Below are 2,922 nucleotides of genomic sequence, written 5' to 3'. Positions count from 1 at the left end.
AGAAATGGAAGGCGGGTGTACGTGGCTCCGGGGAAATGGATATAGCATCGGAACAGAGAGCCGGCCATGATAGGGCCGCCTACGTGACGGACACGAATCTTCCGGGGAGCGAGAGAGAGTGACGGAGAGAGAGCGAGAGAGCAGATAGGGGGAAGAGGGGGTGAGGGGTGGGGGTGGAAAGGGGGGGGGCGACGAGGGTATAGCAGGATGTGTAGTGGGGAAAGGGGAGGTGGAAGGGACGGGGCCCCGGAAGGGTGGAAGAAGTGGGCGGTTGAAGTGGACGAATAGCAAAGTTAACTACGAGAGTCCTCGCCGGCCCGAAAGGGGTAGCCGCCCGCCGACCTTGGATGGAGCCCCTTTCGTCGCGCCTTCTCCTTCCTCCCCTCCCGCGGAGCTCACCCTTTCCTCTCTCTCTCTCTCTCTTTTCTTCCTCACTAACTGTACTGTTGCGTGTGCTCACGCTGCACCGGCGCTCGTCGCGATGGGTTTATATGGCACTCCCCAGCCGCGTGGGCGGGGCGCTGGTCAGGCGTTAACGCGCGCCCGCCTCCGCAGCGCTCAGATGAGGGTCATAACTTGCCTAACGCAACCTTCCTACCACCACAATTCCGCCGCAAGCGCTCCGCCTTCCCCTCCCCACCTCTCTCAACTCTCTCAACTCTCTCTCTCTCTCTCGCTCTCTCGCCTCCCCTCTCTCTCTCTCTCTCGCTCTCAGTCTCACACTCTTACTCGCTCTCTCTCTCTCTCTTATTCGCTCTCTCTCGCTCCTTCTGTCCTCTCTCTCGCTCTCTCACTCGTTTACTCTCGCTCCTCACCCCTATCTCGGGGTCGTTGTTTCGCCCAGGTCGTTTGGAAGAGGATTCCGGGCCGGGCTCGGCCTCGAGACGTTGCCCTTGCCACCGATCCCCCCCGGGGCCCCGGGGAACCGACGCTTATCTTCTCCAGCTGCAGCAGACTTCCTGCGCCACCGGTGCGGCGCCCACAAGCAGCCCCTGCTCTGATCTTGGATGAGAGAGGCGCCCACGCTGCGGGTCCACTTTTATTTTTAAACCCGGCTCTTTTGTTTACGCAGTCCGTGCTGGACCGCCGGAGGGTCGAGAATGAGCTGCCAGATCTACGCGAGTTGCGGCACCCCAACCTGGTAAGTACTGTAAACACTTAATGGTACTTACTAGTACTCGAAAATACCCACTAGTACTCACGAAAACACGGAAATAGTTGCTATTACGCAAATACTTGCTAGTGCTTGCCTGTTAGAGTGTTTAATTGTCACCTTTTGAGCGCTTTGCGCCGTGGGTTCCTCAATTCGGATTTGATGTGTACAAGTGGTTTGTTTGAAAGGACTTGTGGCCAACTTTGAAAAATCCACTGCTTGCCCCTTCCGAGATGGGGAATCCACTGCGTAAAGCGCTCAAAAGTTGAGAATGAAACACCCTATTACCCGTACTCCCAAAATACTTGCCGTTACCGACCGATGCCCGCAAACACTACTAGTACTCGCAAGTGTTTACTTGAAATCATAACGATGTACAGAACACGTATGCGCAAGCGGGCGTCCACTGCGCGGCCGGACCTGATGGTGTGGGGGTCATCACGTACGGTCGCGACTATGGCCAACGGCTCTGATTGGCTCTAACAAGCGCTGACCCTTGAGGTCGCCAAAGGTCGCGACCGTGCCCTCCCGCCCGCGCGGCCCCTTGAGCGGGCGCTGACCGCCGCACCGCCGCTGGAACAGACAACAACACCCCGAGTGCGGCGGTGACGAGTCCTTGGGGAGCGCCCGCTGGGTAGGCCACACGCCCGCACCCGCGCGCAGCGGCCGGGGGCGTTGCCTACCCGCACGGCGCTCCGGGGAGCGAGGGCACCCACTGAAGCGAGGGAAAACTGGCGACAACTTATCCTCGGTCTTACCACGTACCACAGAGGGGGGGGGGAGGGGTGAGATTTTTTTTTCGGACATTTCTGAGCCCTGCCCCTTCTTCTCCTCTTTTCCAGACCTCCCACACCCAAGCTTGACCAATATCAGAGCGGCAGGGGTGGGGATGGAGGGGGCACGCACTCAAACTGCCGCGCAAACCAATTTCGTGGGGGGCAGTCCTGTTGAACACACAGATCGCCCCCTCCCGACCCCCACTTGCACGACCACCACCACCAACCAGCTATTGCTGCGGAGGCGGGTCTGATGCCAAAAGGGACTCAGGCTCGCCTAAACAGTTCCAACAGATCCCCTCCTCGACCATCACTATTGCCCCCCTTCCCCCGCCTCTCTCTCTCTCTCTCTCTCCCTCTCTCTCTCTCTCTCGCCAGAACGCCTAATGAAAATTTCATGCAGTTTGCGGCGGATGGTGTGTGGATGCCCACATGTTTCTCCGGTCAGGGCGGCAGCCCACGGACCGTACCCGTCACACGACTCGCTCGCTCACATGCGCTCTCGCTCGCCCTCGCTCGCTCTCGCCGGGGCAGCTTCGACGGGACTGCTCCTTGGCGTATATGGCGTATATCCGGAGGGAGTAGCAGTACCAGCAGCACGGTCGGCACCGGAAATGGAATACGTGCGCGGACATGTGTGCGAAAGAGAGAGAGAGAGAGAGAGAGAGAGAGAGAGAGAGAGAGAGAGAGAGAGAGAGAGAGATAGAGAGCGCTATAGATAAAGGGGGTAGCGAGAGCAAAGAGAGGACAAGCCGCACAAAATAATTCAAGAGAGCATAAAGACGACGAAAAGGACAAAACGGCGACTGTGGCCTTCGAACGTCGCATAGCCGGCAGGTGAGGTTGAGACGCGGTGGTAGGACAAACTGCGCACATATACATCTTGTTCGCGGGATGACGAAGCTGGAGTAACAAGGGCCAGCTTTGTGGCTTCGTATGTACACAAACGGGAGGAGTATGAAGGCGGGAGCTGAGGAAGAGGGTGGGAGGGGA

General features: G+C 58.5%; 1 protein-coding gene across 1 annotated transcript in view; it reads left to right on the top strand.

The window, feature by feature from the left end:
- Positions 1-1,034: 1,034 nt before the first annotated feature.
- The window catches only part of LOC113208521 (calcium/calmodulin-dependent protein kinase type IV), an 11,001-nt gene continuing 9,113 nt past the window's right edge, over positions 1,035-2,922 (top strand). Inside the window, exon 1 of the mRNA XM_052271381.1 lies at positions 1,035-1,141. The gene's annotated coding sequence lies outside the window, so the exon portion shown is untranslated. The remainder of the gene's footprint in view (positions 1,142-2,922) is intronic.

The sequence above is a fragment of the Frankliniella occidentalis genome, unplaced genomic scaffold (assembly GCF_000697945.3).
Source record: "Frankliniella occidentalis isolate FOCC.00 unplaced genomic scaffold, Focc_3.1 Scaffold160, whole genome shotgun sequence".
NCBI classification, from domain to species: domain Eukaryota; kingdom Metazoa; phylum Arthropoda; class Insecta; order Thysanoptera; family Thripidae; genus Frankliniella; species Frankliniella occidentalis.
This window is presented reverse-complemented; position numbering and strand designations above follow the sequence as displayed.